The 19,929-nt window shown below is 56.6% G+C and overlaps 1 protein-coding gene across 1 annotated transcript in view; it reads right to left on the reverse strand.

Moving 5' to 3' along the window:
• Window positions 1–19,929, reverse strand: part of LOC117639699 (rab3 GTPase-activating protein catalytic subunit) — a gene marked incomplete in the record, with an annotated part of 60,321 nt that overhangs the window by 3,856 nt on the left and 36,536 nt on the right.

Below are 19,929 nucleotides of genomic sequence, written 5' to 3' on the forward strand. Positions count from 1 at the left end.
GCCCGCGCCCGCCGGCCGGCCCCTGGCTGCCCCTGGCTGCCCCTCGCGGAAAGGGGGTCACGCCGTGGCGCCGGGTTCGAGTACCCGCGCCGCCGAGACTTTTTTTTCTTTACCCCGTTCTGTTTCCGGCCTGCGCCGCCCGTCTTGCATGCTCGGCACATTCTGAACATCACGCTAACACGCGCGTGTCCGCCGTGTGTGTGTGTGTGTGTGTGTGAGTGTGTGGGTGTTGTGTGTAGCGGGACCATGCGGTATGGCAAGTCGCAGGCGCGGAGCGGTCGCTGACTGCAGTGACCCCCCGAACCACCACACCTACCCACATTCTTCGGCATGGCTGTGTGTGTGTGTGTGCGTGTGTTGGTGTGCGTGCTCGCAATGAAGCGCGGCGTGCCGGGGAAATTAAAGCGTCCGACTTCTACCGATGCAAAGCGCGCGCCGTTCCGAGCCGAAATAGACAACAAGAACAAAAGGAACGAGAATGAAAAGAAAGCAGCGGCGGGGCGTTTCGTGGTGTGTGGTTGATTCGGTCGCCTTGGGCGTCACGGACCCATAGCCTGCTGCCCGCCCTCGCGTAATGCTCGCGTTGGCCGAGCCCCGCCCCGCCCCGCCCCGCCCCCGCCACGCGCCGCCAGGCCGTAGTATGCGGGATTTGCCGGACATTTTCCGGTCGGCCGGCCCCTACAGTGGGGCCTACACCCTCACGCCCCCGTGGCCGGCCCGCCGACTCGCCAAATTCCGGCGCCGGCCGACCGGCCGACACGCATGACTTGACATCAAATCGAAATCTCCGAGCCTCATTGCGCGCCCCACGCGCCCGGTCTCGCCGAGACACGCCCTGGGGCGGCCCGGGCACTGCGCAGGCCAAGTTCCGGATGCCCCCCCCCCCGGTCTGCTATCCACCCAACCTGCTCGTACATGACTCTAACAAAAGGTGATAAACTTAAAGCTCGTAAGACTTGAGAAAAAAATCTTTAAAGAAATTTGCTGTGCCTTCTGGAGACTTGAACGCGGGGCGGATCAAGAGGGACGCGCTATCTAAATGGGAGCGCGGCTGCCGAAGTAAAAGTCGTCCCGACAATCTCTTCATCAAACTCTTCCTTCCACTCAGCCGCGCCGTAACACCCGACAGAAAGCGACACCCTTCCTTTTATTTTTTTGTCGCCCGGGAAGGGTTTTGGGGCCCCTCCCCGCGTCGGTCGGCCCTTGTGGTCGTCGTGTGGACGACTGTCGCAACGGGTCAGGCCGTGCTCCGAATTAGACGTTTCTCTCAATCGTCTTCACCGCCTTCGCTGTCGCGACCGTCGCCACCGCAGCGCTCCATCTGCCTCCTTACCTATTAATGAACCAGGCGAAAACGACCCGGAGCGACTGCCGCGGAACCGGGCACCTCATGAACCGGCCGAGTTGTTTTAATCAAGAGCAGAGCAACAACGTTCATGATAAACAAGGCTCTTGATATGCAGAAGCAAGAGGAAATAAACTACGAGTGGAGCGGACAGGGCTGCTGCAGCTGCTGGGAACTTCCCCGCCGGGAAACAAGATGGCACCTTACTCCCAGCAGGGCTTTTCACACACCGGCCGGCAACAAGGCGAACAAGACACAAAAAAGGGAGTCTCAAGTCTTAATTCGTTCCGCGACAGTTGAAAAAAGACGAGCGGGCACCAGTTTTATAGCCTCGTTGGAGGGCGCTGGGTGGGAAGCACGCGTCCAGGGCTCATCAAGGGGCAAGGTAAAGGGCCGCAGAGGGCCTTTGCGACAGCAGTCGGTCTGGATTCAGCGGTTTGCCAAGCGGTGGCAGACAGGAGACAAAAGGGCTCCGTCGGCTGGCACGGATTGAGAAACAGCGGCAGTGGTTTAGGACGAATCGGCAGCCAGAGAGTTGGCGGGGTAACACCTCTGCCACGTTCAAACACATAACAACAAAAATACATTTTTAGATCAAGGGAAAATTTTTTTTACGCAAAATTATTTTTGATTTACCTACTATATGAAAAAATTCTTGCATCAAAATTCTTTACCCATGAAAAAAAAGGGTTTTTCTGGTCGCGCTTTTCCGGGCGGGAGTTCCAGCAGTCAGCCGGAAAACGGGTGGCTTTCCTTCCTGCTGCTTCCGATGCGAAATCGAGTCTAGGCGGCCGACTCGGCTCGCGTCGGTTGGCTTCGGCGCAGCCAATCGGGAGTGACCCGTTTCCTCCCACAGTCATTCAAGTTTGCATTTCCGCGTGGAGGGCTCTGCACCACACGGATCGAGATCGGCGCCGCCGCCGGTCGGCAAAATAAACAAACCCTTTTGCTCGTTTTTCGCACTTAAAAATCTCCATGAAGCCGAGTTTATGGAGGCAGTGCACCCACCCAGGCGAGTGCCGCGTCCCCGTACAAGGTGTCGTGCACTCAGGGTTATGTGAACGGCGAGCCGCCCCCGCCACACCGTAAAAATGCCGACGTCGGCGTCACAAGGGAAAACGACACGCTCGAGTGTGTGCACGTGTGTGTGAGTGTGTAAGCGCCATCGGGTCTCTAAAGTTCCCAAGCCTCGGGTCCATGCCGGCACAGAGCGCGCACCGCACTAGCTTAGGCGCTTTCTATACCGCCGCGACCAAGACTTTACAGTGAGGGGGCTTCATTACGGACAATTCCGTTCAACATTATTGCGCCGACACTACTTAAACCATTAACATTTGTTGCCGCGGAATGATTATTTATGAGCAGAGAGAATGGAGCTGCGGCAAGCTCGCGGTCGCGATTGGCGAGGCTTTCGTGTCGTTAAACCTCGCGGCGAGGACTTCCCGCACCTCGGATGAATGTCAACAAAAGTGGTTCGTACTCGGCGAACACCGAGCGGCTGGAACGAGGAAAAGGGCTCTGCTCCCGAACGGGACGTGGTAAAGGATGCAGGATGGACCTGACCGGACCTGACATACTCGCTCAGTGCCAATGGCCAATGGCAGCGGCGGCCCGGGGAGGGGGGAGTGCCGTTAGCAGGAGCCGGTTCGCGCGGACGGGCCGGCCCGGCCCAAAGGCCGCCACATGGTAACATGTCTTACAGTCTTACAGCACAGTGTGGCTGAAAAAGCAATCCGCACTCCGACTGGCCGGCCGGCCCAAACCAAACGGGGGGCACGGGCACGAAGTGGGCAGACGAGCCCGGGGAGTTCAATCGCGAGCAATTAGTATCGTGTTGCTGCGTTCCTTCCTGCATGTAAAAAACAAATCGAATGCCAAGATTAACAAATGGAGCAGCAATTTAACTGCGCGAAAAGAATTTCAAGAATTTAATCCGTGTTCGAAACACATTCAAAAATAAAAACTGGAAAAATAGAAAAGATTTTTTCCCGCCACTTAAGCTAGGGATTGATCCGGAGCATCGCATGTGATCGACATTCCTCGGCTCAGCCTCGGCTTTGGCTCGCTGACAGGTTTCGGAGCGCAGGGCAAATGTTGTTCCCATGCCTCAAGGGAAAGGAAGCCTCATCTGGGTCACGCAGAATAGTCCTGGGCAGGGCGCGTCCTTAAGCCGAGCCTGTCCGGCGTGTCCTCGGAGCATCTTCAGCGCGTCTTCGGGGCATCTTCGGCGCATCTTCGGAGCCTCTTCGCCGTCTTTCCGAGCGTCTTCGGAACGCGGCGGCGACGGGCAGCGAATATGCACCATGCAGTGCAGGCACCATTCCTTGGTGGTCATTGCCACGGTTGCATCACGCGCGTGCCGTGCGGCGTGCGCGCTGACGGCCGGACGCTTGATCACAGGCCGCGTGCCGACCGAGTCCGGTACAGCGCGGCTCGCTGGTGATGACCATGCAGGCATTGGCGAGGATGAGGCGTGCCTTGTCAGGTGGCCGTCGAGTGTAAGGCTCAAAGGAACAACTCACTAGAACACCAACCTTCTCTGCACTTGTCAATTACTTTCCTGATTGCGTTTTTATTTTTTATGGTAGTGCACCCAGAAAAAACAATTGACTTATTGGATAAAAAATATAACTTTTCTTGGTTTTTGAAAAAAAAATTCTGAATCCAATTTTTTTTTAATAAAGAAAATTTTTCTTGGGTCAAGAAAATCAAAAATCAAAAAACCCTTTTTCAGGTTGTGTTTTCAAAAATTTTATTTAAATTTAAAAGAACTTTGTGCTGAGGCATGCGTTAAGTTGTGCCGCGGTTTTCGTCTTCGATCTATCTCACGCCACGTGGAGCGGGGTCTGAAAATCCGCGCTCGCTTCAACAACGGCCCCTTACTGTACTGCGACTGCACCGTATGACCTGTCGCGCACGGGAATCAAACTATCAAACCAATCCGGCTCCGCTGCCTCGCTGCCGTCGTCCGGGGACGTCCCTCCCAACAACTTGTTGCCGGCGTTCCTGTCCGCGCGTAACGGTGCCATCCTCGGACAGTTGGATGGAAGGGGCGATCGGCGCGTCGCCGCGGTGCCGCGCTCAGCGACCTCACGTGCGCCACGGCCCGCTCCAGCGTCTTTAGCGACGGTCCCCGGGTCGGAAAGCCCCTCAAAACTCGGTCTCTTCGTCTCCCTCGCACCCGCAGGGCCGCCCCACGAGTGCGACGGAGACAGCGCGAGTCACCCCGCTGCACTGCGCCGTCAATCGCGAGGAGAAATCGAAACAATGGCGATTTATTTGCCAAGAAGCGGGCCGGACGCGGCGGCGTTGACGTCGAGGCTGCGATGATGGCTCAGGGCGTCTTGTTGTTTTTTGCGTCGCGACGCCCCGATCGTCACTTGCTTTCCTCTGAGTGATTTCCGCGCCTTTGCATCCAATGCTTTCACCTCGCTGCAGCCGCTCCAGGGCGTTATCAAGCGAAACCCATTTTTTTGGCGCGTTGCCTGGTTATTAAGCCGGTGCGGTATTGTGCCGAAGAGGCTGACGTGGGTGTGTCCTTCGCCATTTCGGCCACGGCGTAACCCTCGTCGGGCCAAGGAGGCAGCCAAGACCGACTCGCTATCGGCGGAGGCATCCCCATCCCGACCGAGATAGAAAGTGCCGTCTTTGTCGACCGCGTCTCCAGTCAGATTAGAACAGCGGAGGGTCGCCAAGTCCGGAGCGACGTCATCCACGCCGGGAACGCAGGGAAGGCCCAGGCCAAGCCGCGCCCCAGCGGAGCGCAAAATGACAACATGATATCTACGCACCGATGGCGTGCAGGATAAGCCCAGCCTATTCATTTTGCCAGATTCAGCTTCCCGGTGACCCCGAGCCGGCGCCTTGGTCCAGGGACATTCCTGGGCGCAAGCCCGTCCCTCATGACGCACCCGTCCTCATGAGTTAGGCCCTACACTTACCTCTCCGCTCATTACATGAATCACGCCAAGTTGCACCTGATTTTCCACCTCTCATCCCGTCTTCCTACTCACCTCCCACTTCCACTTCCCCTGGTGCCGCTCCTTCCTTCCTGGCCCAGTCCCCCAATCAGCTGATTATCCGGCCCTGACACAAAGCCGGGCCCCGACAATGCCGCCCCGCCGGCCGTCGATGTGCTCGACATCCCGCGCGCTTTCGCCTGTCGTCGTCGTGGGTGCGTCTGTCTGTGGAGCAGTAGGGCCGCCAGGCCGCGAGGTGAGAGAGCTGCAGGCTCGGCAAAGCGGTAAATTGTCGGCGTGCGCAGTGCGGCGCAGTGCGGCGCTGCGGTGCACTCGGCGCACGCCAGATCCGCCAAGCCAGGCTCGTCAACTTCGACGGCAGTTTCGTCTGGCCGGGCCGACCGCAAACATGACGACGTCGAGGCCAAGAAGCGAGGCTTGACCCGCATGGCGCCGCGGCGTCGCGGTCCATTTGTCCATTTGTGACGGGGGCGTATTGCGTTGTCCGGCTTCCGCAACCCGGAGGATGAGAGGCCCGCCGCCAGCTCGGACTGTCCGGCCGGGCTGCCAGCTCGGCCGTCCGTATAACCCGACAGCAGCGGGGTGCGGCACCGCGCCGGCCGGCAGCCTAGATACGCCGAATGCGACGCGTTGTGCAACGGAATGCATTTGGGCGGTGCATGTAACGAACCAGCCAACTCGGGGACGTCGCGGGCGAGGCGGTGAGGCGTCGCACAGTGGGCCAGAAGACCGGTGGAGGCGGACAAAACTCAAGACGCGTTTTGAGCTCTAGAGTAGCTATGGGACTCGAACCAAAGGTGTGATCCCACCAATGGATTGCTTTCCGAACGAGGAATCCATTGGTGGCGTCACACGTTCGTTTCGAGGCCTGCCTGGAGCTAAAAACGCGTCTTAAGTTTTGTCCACCTCCGCCGGTCTTCTGGCGCACTGTGCGTCGCCCCTCCCCCGCTCGCACACAAACACGCACAGAGGATACAAACTCGAGGACAGGCGCCACTTCTGTCAAGGAGGTGTTACCGCGGTGACCTCGACGCAGGGCGACGCGGGGCGACGCATCCCGCACTTTCACCCACACTGCCACAAAACGCAAACAAATCCCAGCGGGATAGAATGGGGCTGGAATCGGCCGGAATCGGATAGAGTGGCAGACAATGCGGGCCATAGCCCCGATGATTGCGCCCAGCGGGCACAGCAGGGCTCTCCATTCTATCTCTATTCTCTATCCACGCACAATGCGCCGGCTGCTGCGGGCTGCGTCCAACGGTTCCGCGGTCTCTCTCGCGCTCGCGGCGCGTCCCACACGGACGCGAGAGAGACGCAGCGTTCGGAGGCAGCGCGCCGCTGCCCACCTCGATGATCTTCATTTGTTCAGCTCGAAGGGCCGGACGGGTGGTCCGGTCCGTCCCGGCCCACTCGATCGAGTGCATCGGGGTGACGCAACGCCACTGCGAGGACCAGGCGCGGTTCTTTGCACCTTCCTTGGATTAACGACGCCGCTATTGTGTGTTTCAGGTGCGTAGCCGTGGCCGGCCCATCATCAGCTAGTCCGGTCCGAGCAACACCCGACGAAAATCCGATAATGAAGACAGTGAAAGAAAGCCTCGCAGTAAGTCGCGGCTGGGACAATCATCTCACGTTGCACAAGCCTGGCGCCTTTCGACGCCCCGGGCGGACTTCTTCGGCGCGGCTTGGTGGAATGCACGGTCCAGCCCCGCTGGTGACAACGCCCTCGCAAGGAGAGCCTTCAGTCGCGGACTTGCACTGCGGACTTCAGGCACTCCTACGCCGTAAACATGTCTCTAGCCGTGTCCTTCGGGCTCCAAAGCCAAGTCTCTGTCAAACTGCAGCCCTGCCGTGCACTATCACCGACACACTTTCACACACACACACACACAACACCACACACACACACACACACACACACACAGACAAACACACACGGACGACGGAGAGTCCGAGTTGGGGCACTGGAGCGCCATCTTCATTACGAAAATGACAGCCGTCCAGGACACTGTTTGCAGAGCGGGGACGGACGTTCATGACCGCGACGAAACCGCGCCGAATACGGAAGCCTTCCCGGAGGCATTACGGCAGCCGGGATAGCGCCCCCGGGAGGACTGCGAGGAAGTACCCGCGAGATCAGGCGGGTTAAAAGCAAAGAAATGGAGGCGGAAATGTAGGCCACACGAGTCGTAAAACTGTTTCATCCTCTCGGGGCCAAATCGGACAAATGCTCACATCCTGAGCCTACGTGGGTTCGCCGCACGCAAGCACCCACACACGCCCACTCCCGCACGCGCGAGCGCACACACACACACACACGCACGCGCACACACGCGCCTGCGTGCCGAGGTGTTCGGACCTTGAACTCCATGGGCACTGACCAGAATGTGCAGGAAACCCGGTGCCGCGCCTCGCTGCAGTCTGACTGCGAGCTGTGCCCAGTCTCTCTCGCTGAGTGCGAGCGAGACAGAGCGACGAAAACACTCTGGCCGCGCACGCAGAACGACGGACCGCACGGACCCTACCGCCTCACTAATCCACATTCCCGGGGCCTTTTAGAAATTCGGTCCAAAAGCCGGAGAGAAAAGAGATAACTTCGAGTCACTCAACCGCGGGAAAATCCACGGTGGAGTGTTTGCATAAAAATCGTCCAACCGCAGGGGGAGGGATGCACTTTACTTTTTTTCCCAAACGCGGAATGTTCTTTTCTTTCTCTCTAAGTGAGCTACACTCCATTTTGCAACTGAGCGCCCTGCCCCGGTGTTCGATGGCGCCACAGCACGACGTGGGAACGGCCCACGGCGCGGGCGGACCGCGGCGGACCGGGGCGGACCCTCGGGCCGGCGGTGTAAGGTGTATCTTTACCCCTTACTAGGGTACTATTTCACTAGGAGGAAAGTACCTTGCCTAAGGGGAGGGTAATAATTCCCTAGGGATATCATACTCATGCAGGGTGGGGGGTAATATTTTCCTAGGGTAACTTTACCCCTCTAGGGGGGGTAATAATCCACTAGTGGAAAAATACCCTCTCTCTGGAGGGGGTAAAAATTCCCTAGGAAAAAAGTACCTATCACAGGGGGGTAATCATACACTAGTAATTTCTTACCCTCTCTCCTGAGAGGGTACATGGCCACTAGGGTAAAATTACCTAGGGGTTAATAATTTACTAGGGCATTTGTACTCCCTCACCAGAAAACGAGCATTAAGGTGTTGAAAGACACGTTCCACACGCAATTTCAGAAAAATCAAATTTAAAAAAAGTAAATTGGATTTTACATAATCCAAGGATAAGCCAAAGCGGGCGCCCATTCCTGAGTTTTGGGCATTCGTCTACCTACCTGACTAACTCATCGTTTATTTCGCAAAGTTAAAATGAAGAAAAAAATGACCTATGGTGCTGAAAACATTAAAATTCGTGAATCAAGTTGTTTTCTGTGTTTAGAATTTATTTTGACTCATTTTGTATATGACTTGCTTTCTCTAATTGCTTGTGGATTTTTTTTTCATCTTCACACTCGTTTTTCTGGTGGGAAAGTACGAATTCACTAGTAAATTATGATCCCCTGGGTAACTTAACCCTAGTGGGCATGTACCTCTCTCCGGAGAGAGGGTAAGAAATTACTAGTGTATGATAACCCCCCTGTGATGGGTATTTTTTTCCTAGGGAATTTTACCCCCTCCAGAGAGAGGGTATTTTTCCCTAGTGGATTATTACCCCCCTAGAGGGGGTAAAGTTACCCTAGGAAAATATTACCCCCCACCCTACATGAGTATGATATCCCTAGGGAAATATTACCCTCCCCTAGGGCAAGGTACTTTCCTCCTAGTGAAATAGTACCCTAGGTAAGGGGGTATAGGTTCACGCTGACACCGGTCATACTTCACTTGGCGCGCGGCGGGCCCCTAGCCAGGGCCCCAAAGTGTCGTCAACACAATTATTGTTATCTGGAAAGAAACGGGCGGTTAGGATTGAGTGCGGAGTGGAGCGGAGCGGCAGGGGGCCGCCTAGGTCCGCCCGCAGCGAAACGACGTGGATTTCAGCAGGCCGTCTGTCTCGCTCGCACCCCAGCGGGACGTCTCTTTCCCACTTTTATTTCGTTAAAACGGGGGAATTAAACTCGAGCCGGAGTCCTCCGGGCAGTGTGGTGTAGGGTGCTGTCCGCGGCGCCCCGCTGGACAGCAAGCAGTGCACGCCGCCGAACGCCGGCGAACGACGGCGATCGCTATCCGGGAGCCCCACTCGCCAGTCGCGACAGACACTGATGCTGCGGGCGTCAGCCTGGGCCCCGCCAGAGGCCCTGCCTCGGCGGCACTCGCCCCGCTCCCGCAACAGGTGTCCTGTATAAGTACCGCGCGCGTTTCTACGCCGCTATCTCGTCTCAAAATCTGGCCGCCTGCTTCGCTTTCATGGGCTAGGCCAGCACAGCCAGCACAGCCAGCATTGCCTGCTGCACGGGCCCGGCCCGGCTCGGCTCGGAGGCCCCGCTTCGCTCTCGCAGGGCGCTGCTGCTATTCTTTGCCTTTAATTGTGAAATTTTCGTCCGCCGAGCATCGCATTAACACACAAGGCGCAGCACACACACACACACACACACACACACACACACACGTGGTGCTCTGCATACGACGAGGCGGTGGCCGGTTAAAGTGAAAATACGGGGGCCAGAGCACCTATACGACTCCGAGGCGTAGCAAAACTCCCCCAGTGTGGCGGATGGCCGCGCCGGCAGCTTGTTTGCGCCTTCACGGTCCTTCGCCGCGTCCACGACGAGGGAAAAAGACCGCCCTCTTGTCGGCGCCGTAAAAAGCGACCGGCCGCGTCGGCGACTCCGCCGTCCGCGCCGTCAGCGTGACCAACATTCGGGGGGAAAAAACCTCCTTGCGTCCGAGGGGGAGCATTCCAAGGAGTTTCAAACCACGCGCGCGTTGCTTAACCACTGGCCGGCAGATGGCGCTCTCAGGTGTGTCCCTCAAATAGTCCGGCATTTCATTTCTACCACAAAAACTAAAATTTTTTAAAAAAGAAAATTGTTTTTAAAGAAAATAAGGTGCAAGTCCGGTGAAACACAACGGCCTTCTTGGATTTCCCGTGGAAGCAATTAATCGAGCGAGCCGCCAATCGGGCAATCGAGATATCGATCCGCCGCTACGAGATGGAAAGGAAGGTGTTCCGTGTGTAGTTCGTCCTTCCTTCCAGTGGAGGCGGCAATCAGGTGTAATCAGCGCGCGCGGGTCCGCGGCCGGCCCGCCCGTTTACCCCGCTAAAACTGGGCCAGGCACCGCCGCCCTCACCATCAATAACAACAACAACAACAGCTGATGGTTCCTAAATCCTTAACAGTGTGTGGCCTCCCGCCGGCAAAACAGCAGCGGCACGAACTGCAGCATCAAGTTTCCATAATGGCGCACGCGGTGAAGTTTGGGCGGCGCAGGCGATTTCGCGTCGTCCGTCAGCTTGTGACTCTCACGAGCGGTTGCCTGCAAATGACCGAAGGACGCGTAAGCACACACACACACACACACACACACACACACACACACACGGCAATCTACTGGAGCCTGGAATCTCCAGTCGGCATCCATCTTCCTCACCGCGGTCCTCGCTGACAGCCCCGCGGATTCCTTGGCCTCTCCAGGCGCGCGGCCCACGGCGGCAGTGTCCTGCACACTGTCTTTTGCTCAAACGCAGCCCAGTTCGGCCCACACAACTCACATGGGAAGCACAATAGATGGATGGTGTCCGGCCTCAAGGCACCGCCGCCATTTAACCAGCATAAATAAGAGACGAGCGATTTAGAAAAAAAACAAGGATGAAATCCTCAGTGATTCGCAGTGCAGTTGTGGACAACCCTCCACTCCAGTACACTGTGAGACATAGTAAAAACTGCGGCCAGCTCCTTTCTTGGACGTCAGTTGTGCCATTGCAGCAGTGGAGCAGCGGGGTCGAAATAAGGCTGAGGTTCTCCGCTAAGCCCAAAGCCCTTAACGACTTCTCTTCAGCCATTCAAAGTATTGGACCGGAGAAATGCAGAGCGGCTTGTAGCGCTGCATGCACTACACGGCCTGGCCGGGGCGGGGCCAGGCGGGGCGCCTCAAAGCCTTGCACAACGCGGCACTGCACGAGGTCCTTATTTTACGTATAACATGTGCCGCTAAATAAAGCGGTTTGTAACGAAAAAACAACTTAGCTGGAACCTGGGTAAGGGCCTTGCAAGGGAGACTTAGCCGAAGACTAACCTTAAGGCTCATTGTGCAGACTTAGCAGCGGAAGCTAACACAAGCTTAGCAAGACTGCAAAATGCTTAGCACAGAGGCTTAGCGGTGGTGAATAATGCTGCTGCGCTAAGGCCTTTGACTGATCATGGGCCCCTGCGTGGAATGGCCTCGTAACTCTCTGCAGAAGGAACGGCAGTGGCCGAAGGGCTGAGGTAACAAGTCGGCAAGTAAAGTCTGAGGTTCGAATACCGAAAATTTCCTGACTTAGTTTGCTGCTAAGGCCTTGCTCCTAGCAATAGTGCCTGCTAAGAAGGTTGCACTGGTGCTACAGATTAGCTGTCAATACAGCCAAGATTATTAGCAAGGGCAGTTAAGAAGCAGCCAGCGCTAAGCATTTCTGCGTGCGGTAACTGAAAAACGGCGCACGCAAGGGCCTGCTGCTGGAAGGGCCTGCTGCTGGAAGGGTGCTGGAACTGGAGAGGGCGCACCTGGAGCTTGGCTGGACAGACGTTCTGCACAGCGGGCAGTCGGGCTGCATGGTCACGCCTGCATCCAATCAGGACACACCCACACTCACAAAAAACGCCTCACGCACACACACACACAGAGGAGACTAACGTCCTTGTCAGGTTCCCCCGAGCCACGAATACCTCCAGCAATAACAGGCTGCTGACGTCTGGCTGCCCACACGACAGTTAGAGCAAATAAGAAACCAGAGACACAAAAAAAGGGCTAGTGGGACACGATCTCGTGTGTATGCATAGCAACAAACTGCCCTCCCCCCTGGGGCATCATTACGGCCGTGGCACAAGCCTCCTCTGCAGCGTAAAGCCAGAGCCGTGGAATTCGGGCGGGGTGTGAGGCGGTGCGCGCAGTGCGCATTCTCCGCGGCCCGAAATTGGCAGCACGAAGTGTAACCACGAGCCTCACGACTTGCAGCTGCAGTTGCATTGGCCAAGGACGGGGAGGCCGTTGCCCCGGCCTTGGCTTCATCATCATCTTATTCGCAGGCATCTTATTCGCAGGCCGCGTCCACAAAACGACGAGCTAAATACGCCGGGTGCAAGGGCCGTGTACTCGCATCGGAATCCCGCGTGGCCGCGGCGTGGCGTCCGCAGCGGCGAGGCTTGTCAGGATACCGGATAACATCATCTCCGTTGCAATTTTCTTTCGAGTCTGTCCGAGTGAAACGAGCTGGAAACGGTGGTGGGTGATGGTGAGCAGAAAAGCGGCGTGTGTTCAGCCGCGAGTGCGAGAAAACACAGCGAGAGTCGAATTTCAATTCATCAGCTTTTCAAGTTGGTTGGTTTGTAAACACTAGGATCACACAACATGACGACCAAAGACTTGGGTTTCTTGCCCTGAAACCGAAGCAACACACACACACACACACACACACACACACACACACGGAATAGGCGCGGTCGGCATGACGGGTCACAAAGGTAGCGACTTCCCTTATTCATCGCGCGACAATACGAGAAAAGGAAAGCCATCCTCCTCCTTGCTTTTGCCGGCAAAGAGAAAAGAAGCGCGAAAAAGAGAATCGCTTCACGGTCGGCTAGCGAGGTGCACATGCTAATAGGGCTGCTGCGAGTGACACATCACATTGTTACGTGTCCATTGTCGGGATGGGTGACCATGTTTCCTGCCGGGTTACACTTGCACTGCAGCGGCTGGCTTCGCTGACCGTGACGTCAACTTGGCGGAAAATTCAGACGAGGAAAATGGTGTGGCCGTCTCTGTCGCACTCACGGGGCGTCCCGGAGGGAGTTGAGAGAGACAGAGCGACGAAAGCAGTCTTCGCTCGGCTGCTGTCGCCGGGGGAGGACGTGTGCTGCGCACTGCGCGCGCCATAGACTTCCGGGAGGTGATCTCTCTCCCGATTGGTCGAGCGCATGATCACGTATCGCCTATGACAGCTCGCCTTATGCTTCCTGCGCGCGATGGCAACCCTAGGCAGGCGGCTCGCTGGTGGCCACCCTAGCGTCTATTCATTCGCTCCAGCAAGTCATCCAGTGACACGTGTGAAAAAAAAAACGTTGATCAAGCGTGAGCCGACTCGGAAGACGAGCTTGAGATCGCCGGGGTTAACTTTCGTTTAAGAAGGGCTGGGAGACTGACAGTCTTGACCGATTTGCGTCGGAAATGGACTCCGATTGGTGAAAAGAGGAGACGGATGGCGAGGCTCGTAATGACAAAGGGAGAAGTATGGCCGAGCCGAGCGTCGTCACTTTCATTGGGAACAAAACGCGCCTTTTTATGTCGCGACCACTTTCGCCGAGTTCAACTGTTTCACGATTTGATTTGGCCGAAGTGACCGACCGCTGCGCTCTGCGGTGACGTTGGAAAAGTTCAAGAGCCACACTGCCAAAATTTTTCAATCGAATTCATTCAACTGAAGTTGTTTTCCTGGGGAAAAATAACCATGCACGCTTGCAAGTGGAACAACACACCACTCTGCGACTCTGAGAGCAGAAAACCTCAGTACCGTTTTTGAGACGCAAGTGACAGGTGCATTCTTTCCGCAGGTGTTTTCGACACCTGTTCCATATACCGGGCGTGCAGACATGTGGCAACGCTGGTGGCAGAAGTCACACTAGCTGTCGGCACAGGGACTGCCCGAGCCATTGTCAGCCAAAACGATCTCACAGTTCGACAGCCGTTATGTGATGCTATCATGGGCCGTCATGTCGGCACGCGCTGCTGACGGACGGGCGGACGGACAGACGGGCAGAGACACGCAGACAGACAGTTAGCAGAGGTTACCGTGCGCACGACCTGAACAACGATGAGAAAAGCACAGTAAGTGTGCACGCGGCAGGACAGCATGGCTTCTTCAAATCCGGAGGTGGGAAATGTTTCATTCATTCTCACTGCCTCATTCCTTCATTCATTCTTCAATGTCAGATGACACACAATCGACGGTTTGATAAATCACATCTCGTCGGAGGCGTGTGGTTACCGCGAACGGACTGCATCCTTGGCCTAGCACAACGCATATGCAAATGTGTGTGTGTGTGTGTGTGTGTGGACGGCCCACCGCATATTGTTCGCTCTCACGACGCCCTCTGGTGACGCTGGGCGCCGCAGAGGTCAGTGTGGCGGGCCAAGATGCTCGACAAACCGGTCATTAAAATTTAAAAATAAAAAAAAAACACAGAAAAATTACTTAAAATTACTTTAAAACAACTGCGAAAAAAAAATCATTATCTTTCACGAATTTCAAAAGAGAAACATGATAAAGGACAGTAATGAATGGCCTTTCTCGCCAGTCGGCATTAGCAGTCGGCGTCATTAAAGTTTCAAACGGTCGAAATTTCTCTCCGATTCCGAACGGAGCGGGCCTGGGGCGGCGGGGACCGATCGGAGTGCGGGCGGCACCGCGCTGTCCTAGGTGCACTGGGAACCTTCGGGCTATTGGAGCGCGGGGCGTGGCGTGGCATGGCCTGCAGTGGCCCCATTAACACCGGGGCGACGGTTCAAGGCGTTCAAGGTGTGCAGGCCGGGCCTGGGCCGGGCAGGCGGCGCCTTGCGGAATGCACGGGTCAGCACGCCACAACGGCCCCGGCGGGGCACAGCGCGCACAGCGGCCAGGCCGGCCGGAACAGGCCGACAGTCACGATTTTTCATCGCTCTGCTTCAATCGTCGTCATTTACCCCGGGCGCCTTAACGCGCAGTTTGATACGCCGCGCGAGGAGGGGACCAATCCGAGATAATGCGCTCAAACCGGGATTCTCAATTTTGTAGGAAAACGAAAAAAAACTTTAGTAAACAGACCCAGTAACTTTGAACCAGCGACTAGCATACAGATGGGAAAGGGCTTTGAGCCCCGGCTTAATTGAACCATCAGTAATAGAAAAGACCTTCATCGATAATTGGAAAATGAACAGAAAAAACTCGGGAGAGATAGGACTGCCTGTCTCTATTAGCGGCGTGCGCGTTCGGGGGCGGGCCGGCGGCAGGGCGATTCGGACCGACAGAGCGCTCTGTCTCTCTCGCAGCCGCGTGGGTTGACCCAGGAGAGCGAGAGGGAAAGACAGTGGACCGCACAGCGCGTTATCGGGCCGGCGGACGTGGGGCCCAATCAGCGCCACACACGGCCTAGAGGCCGGGGCGTGAAATCGACTGATCGAATAAACACCGTGTCCCGAATGAGGCCCGGGCGGGGTGGGGCGTGGCGGGGCGGGGCGTGGCGGAGCACCCCGAGGAATGCAGTGCCGAAGAGCACGTCCCGCGGCAGACTGACGTGCGAAAATGCGCGCGGGGGTGTGGACGAACGTGCGTGTGTTTACTGCCAACGACTAGCCAGCGGAGAAAAAACGGACGGGATAGTGTTTTCCTTTTTTGCAGTTACTAATCCGATTAAGACAGCTAGCAACGACACACACACACACGCGCGCGCGAGCAAATACAGTAAAGGTTCGGAAGCTTGACCTCGGGTAGACATGTGGAACACGCCCCGCCCCGCCCCGCCGCGTCGCCCTGCCCCACGATAAATCCCGTTGATGCAGACACGACGCCGCCCCGCCCCGCGCCGCCCCGCCCAGGGTGACCTAGCACGGTGACTCAACGAACGCGCACAGACGTAATTCAATTCCCGACGGTGCGTCCAAACGACGCGGCAAACTGCGAGCCACTCCCGTTTTTCTCCCTCGGCGGTTTATTTTTTCCGGTCCTTTCCTCTGCTTTGCTTTCGGCGCGCGGCCGCACTGTAAAGAGGTCCCCGAGGGTCATTGCCACCCGGCGGGGACCCGAACCGACATCGCGGAGCGGGAATTCGAAAAAAAAAGTGTCTGCTGTCACTTGGGTGGGGCCTTCCCTGTGATTATGACCGACCGGTTCCGAATAAATGAATAAATGCCCCGCGAAACGACAGCGACGGCGGAAACGGCGCGGCGGCGTCGGAAAGGTCCGACCCGCGGGCCGCGCGGGACACGCAAGGACGAACGGGTTGCAGTTACTCCGTCGCGAGTGTGCACCCGCATACGGCAACGGGGCACGACCGGCCACGCCTCGCCAAGGTAGGCAACCCTGCGGCCAGGCGCTGCTGCGCGCGGGGGAGTGGCGCGTGGCCAAGCAGTCATCGTTCGCTGCCAACAGCAAAAAAAAAAAAAATTGAACCAAGTTTTGAACCCGCGACCTCCAGTTTGCCTAGTTAGTGTCGCCTTACCTTTCGCGAGGCTAGGCACGTCGCGACAGACACGCCACGCGTGCCTCGACGATCTTGCGACTAATGTCTCCATTTCGCAAGCAATGCTCCTTGTGGTTGCCGCCCTGCCCGCTGCAGTCACATCGTCCCAGCACCAGCCACTCGGGTGGTGTTGCTGCGACGATGTGACTGCAGCTCGGCGGTCAGAACACGCCAATTTACTGGCCTTCCAATCCTAACTTCCAAAGTAAATCCCTCCACGTTTTTTTTTAATTTAAGAAAAGTTGGTACTTTGTTTGGGCGCGGCCCCTGCGCCCCTGACGGTCCAGTAACTGTCCCGCCAGAGAAAGACGGACAGCCTGTGGGAACCGATCTGACTAATAAAACAAAACTGGCGCCATACACCGCCAGGGCCAAATTGGCCTTCTCGGGCCACTTCTGCGGTAAATGGTGCGAAGCGGCGCAAAAGCACGCCGCGCTCTGAATCCGCGGGCCGCATACACGCAAAGCGCACGCGAGCACACTGTCGAAAACAAAAACAAAACGCGGAGCTAGCGCCCCTAGCGTCGCGCCGCGCACTCACTCCACACGTGTGAAAAAACGCTTCGAGAGTCTCGAACGTAGTGATCGCGTTGACCACGCGCGCCCCATTGTCGCATCGCCGATGCGTTATTGTCGCCGTTGTGTAACGTTCCAATTCCCAGGGTTATGTTGTTGTTCTGCCCCCGCGGTGGCCGCCGTGGCCGCGGTTAGCGGTTCAGTCGTCATTGTCGGCACAACCTTGACTCTTTCCTTTGTCGAGCCGACGGGGCAGGGCGGTCTCGTGCGTGGACGATCGACGCAGCTGTCGCTCGGATTGTCAATGAGGCGATGTTAATGTTCTGAAACCGCGGCATAGAGGCGTTAAGTTCCGCGAGCAGCGTGAAATCTTTCACTTCAGCCTCCGGCCGACCGGACCTGCCGGTGGCATAACGCCTCCAAATCGTTCCATCTGAGCGATTTGTTCCCGAACGGCCGGCAGAGGTCGCCGCCGGCGAAGGAAAAGATCCGTCACAGCGACGCAATCTCACAGTGGGTTTCCTTTTCGTGTTCCAGGTACTGCAGGCAGGTGCCGTTGCGAGCTGATTTGGAGAGGCAGAACGACCGCGACGACGCCCACACTGTCGGGTGAAAGGGAAGGGCGAAGCCGGCGAAGTGAGTATGAATGACGCGACTGACAGCGAGAGGGAGCGGCCGAAAAATAAAAAGGCTTTTAGGCACACGTGGCAAGCAGATCAAGTTTCTCTTCATTTCGTCGAAGCTCAGAATGCGCGATGTCTCCGTATCGAGTTACTTACATACAAGAAATATCTTTCATTATTTTTAAATTTGGATGTAATTAGTTTTAGATACAATTTTTATTAATGATTCATTTACTTACATTGCAAACATAGTAGTAACTGCATGAACTGCTCGTGCAGTCGAGAAGTTCCTTTCTCAGGAGAAAACTGTTCGCCTTCTCCCTTTTCTTGGCGCTGTCTCCTTAGGAGCCGTGCCAGCCAGCGGTCCGCCCGCCCTCCCTGTCGCTCCCTCCCGTCGAGGCGTTTCAATAATCATGCGTTAATTACGCCAAACAGCGGCAGACTCGCAATTAGGGCAAGCAATTACCCGGCGGGGGTGGCAACAACAACAACAAGCTGAAGGTCGCGGATCGATTTCTTTCTCGCTTTTTCCTCTAACAACAACAACAAATGGTAATTGCAGTGGAGTTGGGCGATTACACGTGAAATTCAAGCCAGAGTGTGGACTTGTTGACGCATACGCAACGATGTTCTCGACCTAGAGAGAGAGGAGGCAAAGTAAAACTGGGTGGAAACAACGAGAAAATTGATTCTGTAATGTTTGTGTTGGGAAACGGGCGTTAAATGGGGCTATTCCCGGATCGCCCCTACACGAGCGGCAGGGCGGCACTTACGGGCCGCTGTTAAACACACTGCCACTTCCGATGCAAGGCCCGGCAAGGCCGGCCCGCTGGCACACTGGCAGTCGTTGCGCCACACGGCCGGCTGCCCTGGGCTGCTCTACTACTCGTGACCCGCGCGGGGGCGTCGGAAGGCCTGCCAGGCGGCCAGCCCGAGCAGCCAGCCAAGGCCCCCAAATCAACAAACGAACCGAACTGACCCGCGGCCGGTCGTGCTCGATAATCGTCGGTAGCGCGGCAAGGCCGCATTCCGTCTCTCTCGCACTCGCGTGGCGGGTGGCGTCCCCCCGGGGGTGCGAGCGAGACAGAGCGACGAGAGCGCAGTAACTCAGATTCCGCACTGACACCGCCAGGCCGACGGCGTCGCCGGCTCTGTCGGCCCCCCGCGCGTTTGGGTCTCCGCGGGACCACTTCCGGTCGGAATCGAGATTTCCGCGATAAACACCGGCCGCTTAGAAAAAGCGAACGGAAAAAAAAGCGCAGACGCGGCGGTAGCGCGCGCATCCCCCGAAAGTCGCTAGCTTCCTCCTTCTTTCTGCCGCGGCCTGTCCGTTCGTGAGTCTGTTCATCCGTGAATTTGACGCGTCGGCGGGGGGGAAACAGCACAATGGGCAACGCGCGGCTGTTTTTCCGGCGCGGTCCGAATCGCAAACAGTGTAGCGGATCATCCGGCGCGGCCTGGCGCGAGGCTAACGAACGAGCTGCGTGGATGGGTGCAGCCGAACTGCGGCAGGCTGCCCGGCAGACTGCACCGTCGCGTCCATTCGTCCATCCTCCAGCCGCGTGGTGCCGCCTGGTCCGTTACCCGGCGCGCCGCGTCCACGCGTCCCATTTCACATCGTCCACCTTACACTTTGACGCCACTCGCAGCGTACTTTCAGTCGCTTCAAAGCAGAGGACCTTTCTCGTCGTCCTTTGACTTTTTAGCTAATTTTTCTTTAAAAAAAATAAAAAAATATGAAAAAATAAAAAAAAAATTAAAAAATATTTTTTTTTAAATTAAAATTAAATTAAATATTTTTAAGAAAAAAATAAAAAAATATTGAAAAAGTAGAGCATAATTCCAATGGAGTAACCTTGAGCTGTGTGGCCCATTTCTCCCTCCGACAGACGCCATACAAGCCCCCCTCCCCCGGTTCAGGCAGGCCTCCGTGTACACTTTGATTGGCCCTGGTACGACGCCGGGCCGCGTTTCGGAACCACTTTACAAGTTTTGTAAGGCGAGTAATAACCCGGCTGCAGACTTGCAGTGGCGCGGTGGGCGTAGCAGTG

Source organism: Thrips palmi, unplaced genomic scaffold (assembly GCF_012932325.1).
Source record: "Thrips palmi isolate BJ-2018 unplaced genomic scaffold, TpBJ-2018v1 HiC_scaffold_11, whole genome shotgun sequence".
NCBI classification, from domain to species: Eukaryota; Metazoa; Arthropoda; class Insecta; order Thysanoptera; family Thripidae; genus Thrips; species Thrips palmi.